The following is a 9420-nucleotide window of genomic DNA, read 5'->3' on the forward strand; positions in this document are numbered from 1 at the left end:
GGCCCCCAAATTTAAAGTCTCCATCCAAAACTGGGCATCTGAGATGAATATGCACTTCTCAGATAAAGACATACAAATGGCAAATAAATATATGAAAAAATGTTCAGCACCACTGGTCATTCGAGAGATGCAAATTTAAACAACACTGAGATTCCACCTCACCCCAGAAAGAATGGCTGCCACAAGAAATCAACCAGTAACAAACACTGCGGGGCTGGAGGGGAAAGGGAGCCTTCTCCACTGGTACAACCACTGTGGAAATCAGTGTGGAGACTCCTCAAAAAACTAGAATTAAAGGTTCCATTCAACCCAGCTATTCCCCTTTTGAGTGTTTTCCCAGAAGAATTAAAAACATCATACCACAGTGATATATGCCCAACCATATTTATAGCTGCACAATTTGTAATAGCCAGATCTTGGAACAACCCATGTGCCCATCAACTGAGGAATGGATAAAAAAGATGTGGTATTTTTATACAATAGAGTACTACTCAATTATAAAGAAGGATAAACTTGAAGCATTTATAGATAAATGGATGCAACTTGAGACCATACTCATAAGTGAAGTAAATCAGACTCACATGTGTTAGCATTGCATGGTCTCCCTAGTGTAAGAAACTCACCAAATAAATAGGATCCAAAATGTATAATGAGAAGAAACTGTTCAAAATGAAAGAATAGGGGGCTGGGGATTTAGCTCAGTGGCATAAACGCCTGCCTTGCAAGCAGGCAGTCATGAGTTCGATCCCCGGTACCGATAAAAAGGAAAAAGACAAAAAATAAAAAATAAAAAATAATTAAGGAATAACAGAGATAGGGAAAAGAAGAAACAAAGGAAGGAAAAAGAAAATATATACAAATGCTAGATAAGATAATTATAACACTAATTTCTATTAATTATTGAAAAGAAAGCTTTGTGCTTATATTATTTGATGAATTTTTTTATGCCTATATCTTGTAATTTGAGTTCGTACATTGAAGGTAACAATACATAATGTATTAACCACTGTTCATCTCCTATTACCTTGTTTTGAAATTTTGTATCATTGTTTTGTTGTTTTTCTCTTTAAAAAAAATCCACAATGATGAACAACAGAAATCAGCTCAAACATGTATACGACACAATTCTGTTTACTTAAGAGCACACACAGGCAAAACCTAATCATTAGGCAATTTAATCATTGTGTGATTATCATGGTGAACTCAGCTACAAAGTCCTAAGCAATATAGCTGGGGCCAACTATCTTACATGCAGTTTGTCTTTGACTGAAACATCATTGTTAGCTATAGATTATGAAAGTGCTTTTTAGAAGACTTTTTAAATGGTGGCACTTCAAAAAACACTTTTAATTACAGTAAAAGTCCACTTCTAGGTATGTACCAAAAGGCTTGAAAGCATGCATTCAAAGAAATATTTACATACCTGTATTTATAGCAGTACTATGCACATGTATTAGACACTATACAGGACTTAGCTCAGTGGCACAGAACCTGCCCAGCAAGTGCAAGGTAGTGAGTTCAATTCTCGGTACCAAGAAAAACAAAAAGCTAGAAGCCCCTGGTTGCCCACCAACAGCTAAATACACAAAATGTGACGCATACATACATCGATCAGATAGTACGCAGCTTTTGGTTTGGTTTGGGGTTTTGTTTTTGCTTCTTTTGTTTTTGCTTGAGACAGGTTTCACCTGAGGTTCAGGCTACTGTTGAACTCACTGGGTACCAGGCTGGCCTAGAACGCGCAGAATCAGCTTCCTGAGCGCTGGAATCACAGGAGTCCACAACCACACCCGGCTTACTCAGCTTTTTGAAAAAGGAAATTCCAGCACACGCTGTAGTGCAGACGAAACTGAAGCCATTACACTACGTGAAATAAGCCAGTCACAAAAGGACACATTTTGTGATTCCATTTTTACGAGATACCTACAATCGTCAAACTCATAGAGACCAAGGAGAAGGGTGGTTACCAGGGCTTCGGCCAGGATAAATTGGGAAGTTATCCTGTAACAACAGAATTCTACACAGTGTTAATTTTGCAAGATGAAAAGTGCTATGTATAGTGGCACAATAGGAACTTAAGGCCAGTCCTGTACTTCAAAAGACTTACGGTGATAAACGTTTTGTGTACTTACCACAATGTTTAATTGAAGAAGTTTAATTATTGCAATGGTGTTAAATATCACTTCAGGTTTTAGGGTTCTTTCTATGGTCTTAGCTGCTCCCTTGCCAGCATCCAGGATGGCAGCGCCACCGTGTGGTCCCCGCTGAGGCCAGCGCCTTCCCGCCCATGAGCGTGCAGCAGCGGTCAGCATTGGAGCTCTCATGAATAACTGAGGCGCAGCAGGGAGCGTGTTCCAGTAACTAAACTTCTGAGAACACCTAGGAAACATTTGCCTCCCATCATTTTCCTTTTTATTAACTCTTTTTCGGCTCCAATCACAGAGCCTTGCCCGTTACTCTTGGAGCTGATAAAGAATTGCAAAAACCCTGAAGTTGTCCAAATAATTTAGCATCAGAAAAGCGGCGACTCCTCCCTGTTTCCGTGCCAGAGCTATTGGATTGGAGTTCGCAGACCAGGGGCACTGCGCCTCCCAGGCCAGGTTTGCAGGGCTCAGCCACAAGAGGCCTCCCGGTTTGACCTTGCAAGGGAGGAAGCACTTCCTGGGATCTGCAGCTCTGCCTCCCTGAGGTCTGCCCTGGTCCCTGCTCCCTCTGAGCCAGCCAGCAGGGCCTGGGGAGGCAGGAAGCTCAGCGCTGGTGCAAGACAGGCCAGCCCCCTCAAAGACCTCCACCCTCTCTGGACTCGGGATTTTGCCTGAGGGTTCCATTCCTGTGCCCCAATAATCCTGGGTCTGTCTGAGTGTAATCCACCCTCCGGTGTCAACCCCAGCCTCCCTGGAGAATCTCAGCCCCCTGACCTGCCTGTGAACTGTGCTGGCTTAAGGCAATGGCCTTTATTTTGTTTTTTGATAACTTTTATTTGCATGAACTTTTAATGATCAAACACGGTGTCCAGTTACAGATAATTGAATTTGTTTTAGTGCCCAAGCTGACATGTAAACTGCTAACCACTTCCCTGTCCAGGTGAAGTCAGCAGATGACCTAGCAAGAAATCCTTGTTCTGCTAGAAGCAAGAGCAGCTCCCCTCAGCTGTTGGTAGAAGCCAGCGCTGCTTGAAGAGTGAGCCCTGGGGCAGGGTGTGTCCAGGGCCTTGGGAGGGGCTGCCTGTGGTGCTGCCAGTGTTGTCAGAGCTGAGCAGAGATAGCCTGCTTTTCATAGGCGCCAAAGAACTTGTAACAAAGAACTTGAGTCCCCAGCGTCTTTCTTTTGAAGGTTTAATGTCGTTAGAATTTCCCTAGTGGACAGAGATGGTTCTAGCTAAAGTCTACTGGCAGGAAAGGGTGCCTAGGGCCCCAAGGAGGAAACACAACTAGTGACCCTCAGGTAAGCTCAGCTGCTATAACAAAATACCACAGGCGGGGTAGTTTAAACAACAAACGCTTATTTCTCACGGCTCTGGAGCTGGGAAGGGCTGACTTCCTTGTCTACAGACAGCCGCCTTCTTGCTGAGGAGAATAAACTGGTTTGTTCCCGTCAACTCTTTTCCTTCCAAGCACACTATTCTATTCAGCGTTCCCACATTTGGGCCACAGTACCTCACCCACGATTTAAAGGAGAAGAAGTTTATCCCAGCCCTTGGTTCCAGAGGGTTCAGTCAATGGCTGGCTAGTTCTGAGGCAGACATGGCACAGCAGAAGGGGCCTGGTGAACAGGCGCTGCCCAGTCCACAGCAGCCAAGAAGCAGAGAGAGAGCAGAAGACACAGAAAGAGAGGAAAGGGCCAGGAACCAGCACGCCATCCCGGGTCATGCCCAGTGACAGGACCCCTCCAGCCAGACCCTACGTCCTAACAGCTCACTGAGCTGTAGCTCACACATGGATTAATCCGGATGAGCTTATCATTCCAGAAACCCAGTTACCTTCTGAGCACCCATCTCTAAACACATCAAACTCTGGGGGACCATTTCAGATCTAAACTATCAACGAGTCTCCCTGATTGCCCAGGAATTAGGACGAGGGCCTTCTGAATTTATGAGCACTTAAGAGATACAACCTCAGTGGTACCCAAGCTGACGAAGCCAGTCATGAGTGACAGAAAACGTGGCCTGTTTCCCGCTTCGATCATGTGAGGATGCTGGTTATCATGTTGGAGCCAGAAATAAGACCCAGCTTCCCAATCTGGTCTACACCCTCGTGCAGCTGAGTGACCGTGGTGAAGTCCATTTACAAATGGACAGAAGGGAGGGAAGGGGGACATAAAAGGAATTAGGACACGTTTTATCCATGTACCAACTCCCTGTGGTGCATACGATCATTGCATACTGCAAACAAGTACTCATAAAAATAAAAATTTTTACAAACGTTGCTTCTCTTCACCTATAAAATCCTACTAGTCTCCCCTTCCTGGTTAGGTTGCTGTAAGAATTAAAGCAGAATGCTAAGGGCACACCAGGCATTTAACTACCTCCCGCAGATGAGCTTCCTACCACAGGCGCACAGTACTGTGTTCCAGCCGCAGCAGGACCCGATGTATAACTCACCGCAGTGAGGCCTCTGCATTCCTGCCCATACCAGCTGTCCCGAGAATGGAATCACACACCCCACCAGACTTAGGAGCCTCAGGTCGTTGAGGTGACAGAGGTAGGGTTTTCCGGGCCTTTTCAAGGTCAGACACTCGTACCCAGGCTGCTAGCAGGTCCTGTCACCTCTGCTGTCCTGTGTGTGTAGCCTCCCACTGTGTCCAGCTGGGCGGCTTGTCACTCCCTCCTTCCTGGCCAGGACTGGGAGTTGAGCCCAGGATCAGGTCTCTGCTCTCCCGCTGAGCTAATCCCCAACCTGTTTTGTATTTTACTTTTGAGACAGGGTCTCTCTAAGATTCCAGGCTATCCTCAGACTTGTGACCCCTGGGCCACCCTCGAGGGCAGCTGGGATTTCAGCCATGTGCCACCGACCAGGATGCTCGGTTTCTCCACAGCTTTGTCACTTTCCAGCACTGCCTTTGACAGCTGGAGATCTGGGCCTCCGGAGCCCTGGACCTCACCCCCGCCATGTCTGCCGAGGGGTTTTCAGTCTGCTTGCTGTCCTTACCTTGGTCCTCTCCACCACTGCTAAAGTGTTCCGAGTCTGTAGCAACATCTCGTTCTCTAGGCACAGTGACACACACCTGTAATCTCAGCTGTTCAGGAGGCTGAGGCAGGAGGATTGCAAATTTGAGACCAGCGTGGCAACTTAGCAAGACTCTGCCTTAAAATAAAATAACTAGGTTGTGGGTGTAACTCAATGTTAGTATTATAGACAGCCAAGTTAGACAGAAATTAATAAACAGTCAGAGAGGAATTGGACCCGGTGTGGGATTAACTAACGGCCACCTGGAACACCCACCTGAACTGGAACAGCGTGGTTCTTGGTGTGGCGGCCACCTGAAGACTGCTGCTGACCATGTAAAAGGAGGAGGGCAGGATGGTGCGCTGGTGATCCCTGCAGAGGCTGGTCGTGCTGGCCTCCTGACATGGACTCAGCTCTTCTCGTCATCTGAGGAGCCAGGGTCCTCGGGGCGGCTGAGGTGCTTCGGTTCATTGCTTTTTGCTCCCCCGGCTCCCTCACCCCGCTGGTGCAGACTTTCGAGCTCCCACCACTGACCTGTGAACCTTCCCGGGACAGACACTTGATACAGACTTGCATGAGACACTGTCATGGCCTCCAGCTGGACTCATGGAGGACATTGCTTGGGCTCCAGGTCTTCTGCTGGACTTGTACAGGACATTGGAGTGGAATCCAGGTCCCCAGCTGGATTCTTTGGGTCTCCAGCGTGTGGACAGATTTCCTGCATTTGCATTTGACTCTTTGAATATTATAAAATAATCTTATAAGTTATTGTCTTATATTAAACACATTCCCTTGTAGACTTTGACTACAACAGATCCTCAAGGAAGTCAGCTCAAAAAATTAAGATCTCGGGGAAGAGCACCCCACTGCCAACAGGATTAAACACGAAACCAACTGTGAACATCTTGTGTTTAATTTTCAGGATCACATTTTCCTGGCAAGTGAACGGCAATGTGTCGGGGGAGCACGAGGTGTCACTTTTCTGCAAGCCTTTCAGTGTGAGGGGAGACCGGGCTAGCTGAGAAATATCTAAGAGGAAACTGAGAACTGAGGCCACAGAGCTGCTGGAAAGCAGAGCTGGTGAGAGCGCAAATGTGGGTCCATCCGGCTCGATGCTGCTGCTCCCCGTTTGTATTTTCTAACCAATCAGAAAGCGACCCTGAACCCAGAACTCCGGATACAACCAATTGTATGAAAATGTGTGAAGAAAATCCAGGAGCACAGAATGTACTGAAATACCCCGCGGTATTCCAGCCTAGGGTAGGAGCGGGAAAGGGCCGTTTATTTTCCTGATAAAATCATGATGGGGGAAGACCAGCAGCAGCCATGGACGACACTTTTACTCCGAATTGCCCAAAGCGGAACTTCATGCCCACCTGAATGGGTCCATTAGTGCAAATACCATGAAGAAATTAATAACCAAGAAGCCGGATCTTAACATCAACACCCAGATGACTACGTCTGACAAAGGAAACAAAGGAACTTCAGAGGAGTGTTTCCAGAGGTTGTTTCGAGTCATTCATCAGCTGACCACTGGCCCTGAAAATTCCTAGTGGTCACAGAGAGGCCATTAAGGAATTTCCGATGATGGTGTCAAGTCCCTGGAACTGAGAAAACGCTCCTGGGATGACTAAAAAGCCTCACGTGGAATCCATACTTGAGGGTATAAAGCAGAAAATTTAGACATTGGTGCCAGAACTCTGTTTGACTCCACACGTCCGAAGTCTGATGGTTTACGACCAGCATCACTTCAGATTCTAGCACAGCATTTCTCACCCATCTGTGACCTGCACTGATGATGGGGGCGGTTCTGCAGTACGCTTTTCTCACGGGTGCCAGCTGGCAGCCGAAACATTTACACTGACCACGTCCACGTCTCAGGTGTGGGATCGGTCTTAGGAGCCCGTCAGCTACACCTTTGCTCTGACGGCACCGGATGGGAACACGGGAAGAAGTGGGGTGGTCTGAGGTCCAAAGTGTTGCACTTTTAAGCTGTAGCAAGGTGAACTACTATTGAGAATGTTGCAAGATCTCCCTGCCGTGTTCTCAGCAAACTCCAGCCAGGGCAGGGGGGTTAGCTCAGTGGCACAAGCGTCTGCCTGGCAAGTGTGAGGGCATGAGTTTAATTCCTGGCACCAAAAGCACAAAAAGAAAGAAAAAAATACAGCAGCCAACACAATGTCATAATGGTCACCTGCACAATGGCAGGTGCTCGTAAACCCGTCTTAAACTAACAGACCCTGAGGTCTTACATGGTTTTACTTCCCTGCTCACTGGAAAAAACTGGATTCCCTATTCTACTAGGGTTTGTTTGTTTGTTTTTTTTAATTTAAAAAAAAGGAGATTAAGATAAAAGAGGACATGACAATACAGGTCAGAACAGAACAATTTAAGCAACATAGTGTTTCACCACAAGATAACCCGACATAACAGTAGTTACCACAGTGTCTCTTTCCTTGAAATATTTGAGTATACCTTGATGTACTATAGCATCAAACATAACAAGACAGTGTAAAATCATTCAAGAGAATGAAAGTATTACAGGGTATCTAGAACCAACTAACAGAAAACAAAGATTTCTATATTATCTCCTTGTCTATACAAATTTTTGTTTATACTATCACACATAATAAAATCCAGTAAGATATAACATGATAAAACCAATGGAGACAGAAGAACAAAAGCTTAGTGGGACTTCAAAACAAGATGATATTAAGTCAGCACTAGCTCTCATAATGTCTTGTTTTCTTCAAAATAACTGTTCAAACCATCACAGACAATAAAATCAAACAACCCAGAATAAAACCATTCCAATTAATGAATGAAAACATTATAAGGCTTCAAAGCAATATAATGGAGAATCATGATTACCACATACTTTTAGTATTCTTATCATTTCTTACACTAGGAAAACTATTCGGTATTCATACATGTGAGTTTGATTTATTTCGCTTATGAGTATGGTCTCAAGCTGCGCCCATTTATTTATAAATATCTCATGTGTTTTTTTTAACTTAAGGATCTTTCCTCACTAATGATCATAAAATGCCAGGGAAATCAGCAATTTCTTATCGGGAAAAGTTTTCGAATTATTAGTTCAAGGTAAAGAAAAAGGGGAAAGCAGATTGCTGCATAGACCTTTAAACCTACTGGGTGTGGACCACAGCTGTCGATGTTCAGAGACGCAAAGTCACCTGGGAAATTCTAACCACTGGAAAAATAAATAATAAAATAAAGACCTCAAGATTGCGGCTAGCGACACAAGATGGAGACGCTGTGGCCAGGCTTGCTGCCTCCCTGAGGGATAAATAACAACTCAAGAGTCCACTGTAGTTAGCACCAGCTGGTCCAGTAAGTCCAGACACCAGTATCAGTCACCCAAGTGGGTGACCAGACCATGCACACCCACCCCTTCCCAAAAGTGCCTGGGCTCTTTCCAGGACCCTCATATCCTGACCTGCTTCGCTGTGGGTCAGTATTGCTAAGGGGCTTACTTTTAATCCTGTAGGTGGAAAGCGGTCTGACCCATGGTGCAGAAATCTACCTTATACCCTGAGCCCCCACACATGGACACAACTTCCCCACTGATTTGGGTTTTTTTTGTTTGTTTCTTTCTTTGTTTTAGATTCAGTTTGGTTTGTTTGTTTTGGGTTTTTTGGTACTGGGGGTTGAACTCACAGCCCCACACTTGCCAGGCAGGCACTTATGCCACTGACTAAATCCCTGGCCCTGGTTTCAGTGTTTTGAGACAGGGTCTCCCCACATAGTTCAGGCTGTCCTCACACTCACTGTGTGGAGCAGGCCATCCTCAAACCCATGGCATCCTCCTGCCTCAGCCACTTGAGTGCTGGGATTGCAGACACGCACTCTCCCCTGGCTTGCCTGTCTTTAATGCTTGTCTGTGTAGGTTATCCCTCCAGTGTCCAGAGTAGGATTTATGTTTTGTATGTTCATATTAGATATATATCACAAGAGGAGAGAGAGAGAGAGAGAGAGAGAGAGAGAGAGAGAGAGAGAGAGAGATGCTTCCCAACCCCAGGAAGAGCTGATAAGAAAAAATTAATTTATTTCAAAAATAAACAGAAGCTTTTATTTCACCTGTAAGAATATAACTCTCTGCTTTTTTTAGGTCATCAAATGTTTGCATGAAAATACAATTAGTCAGGGGCTGGGGACTTAGCTCAGCAGCTCAGGTGTTTGCCTGATAAACGTGAGGTTGTGAGTTCGATCCCCAATACCAAAAAAACAAAAAACA

This window comes from Cavia porcellus, unplaced genomic scaffold, assembly GCF_034190915.1.
Source record: "Cavia porcellus strain 051 isolate PalLab524CR breed Dunkin Hartley unplaced genomic scaffold, mCavPor4.1 scaffold_32, whole genome shotgun sequence".
Taxonomy (NCBI): Eukaryota; Metazoa; Chordata; class Mammalia; order Rodentia; family Caviidae; genus Cavia; species Cavia porcellus.